The following is a 1,130-nucleotide window of genomic DNA, read 5'->3' as shown; positions in this document are numbered from 1 at the left end:
TTGGCAGCATGCTCTCTGTCCATGTTAGGTATCCTGCCATTACTTCCTTCTACACAAATGCTCCTCTTCTCTCTGGTTTTTTTCTTTAAAGAAGGAAAGATTATCTAGCTCACAGTTTGTGGAGGTTTCAGTCCATACTCAGATGGCTCTAAGGCAAGGTGGCATGGCTGAGGGGCAACAGTTCACAGTCCTCTTCTCTCTGATACAAACCATTCTGGTCTCAACCCATTCCACCCATCCGTGAGGCCCGGCCAAGCCCATCAGATCTTTTGCAGGAGCTGTCTGAGAAGTTCCCTTCCCCACTCGTTTCCTGGGCGACTTCAGATCCAGCTCAGATGTGAATGGTAAGACATTTGCTTTTGAGTGTACCAGTTTGGTCACCGAAGCCCTCAGCGCACTTGTCAGGGAAACTAAGGCTAGCGGCACATGGGCCAGTCTCCAATCCTCCAAAGGAACAAAAGGTTAAAAAGTGAACCGCGGGCTTTATCTGTACCTTCCCCTTCCCTCCCTATCCCATCAGCGCGCAGTCCTGCGGCCGCACTCGCAGGCGCTTCAGTGTCGCCTCGAGGCCAGGCTGGCCGCGCGGCTGGGGGAACCGGAGGGGACCCGGTCTCGCTCCTGAAGTCTAACAATCGCCCACGGCCCAAGTAATCTAGGCTCGCCCAGTGGAGCGTGCCCTGTCCCCCCACTGGGGACAGGCCGCCAAGACCCCGATCGGGGCCCTACCAGTAGTTTCGGAACAGCCGCCCTCGGGAGCGCCGGAAGGGACTCGCACCTGGGCGCTCCCGGACCTCTGTGCGTCCGGCGGGTCCCGCTCAGGGCGGAGCCGGCCCGGCCCAGAGCTCGCCCCGCCCCGCCCCGCCCCGCCGTAAGCTGACCGAGCGGCGGCCGGGTGGCGGCTGGCGGGCAGAGAGGGAGGGATAGGAGGAAAGTCGAGCCTGGCGGGCCGGAGGGAGAAGGAAGGGGCGGAGGCGAGCGCACAGAGTTGCGCGGGGCCGTCCGGAGCCCTCTCGAGGAGCCGCCCGCCCGCCCGGAGCGTCCCGCTCGGCGACATCGGCGTCTGAGCCGGCAGCCAGGGCAGCGGCGAGCCTGGGACTGGGCTGCGTGCGCCCGGGGAGGGATGGTGGCGG

At 63.2% G+C, this 1,130-nt stretch overlaps 1 protein-coding gene across 1 annotated transcript in view; it reads left to right on the top strand.

The window, feature by feature from the left end:
* Positions 1-883: 883 nt before the first annotated feature.
* Positions 884-1,130, top strand: part of Itgb5 (integrin, beta 5) — a gene marked incomplete in the record, with an annotated part of 100,737 nt that continues 100,490 nt past the window's right edge. The window contains 1 exon segment of the mRNA XM_013515122.1: positions 884-1,130.

The sequence above is a fragment of the Chinchilla lanigera genome, unplaced genomic scaffold, assembly GCF_000276665.1.
Source record: "Chinchilla lanigera isolate Chin_1 unplaced genomic scaffold, ChiLan1.0 scaffold00026, whole genome shotgun sequence".
Lineage (NCBI taxonomy): Eukaryota > Metazoa > Chordata > Mammalia > Rodentia > Chinchillidae > Chinchilla > Chinchilla lanigera.
This window is presented reverse-complemented; position numbering and strand designations above follow the sequence as displayed.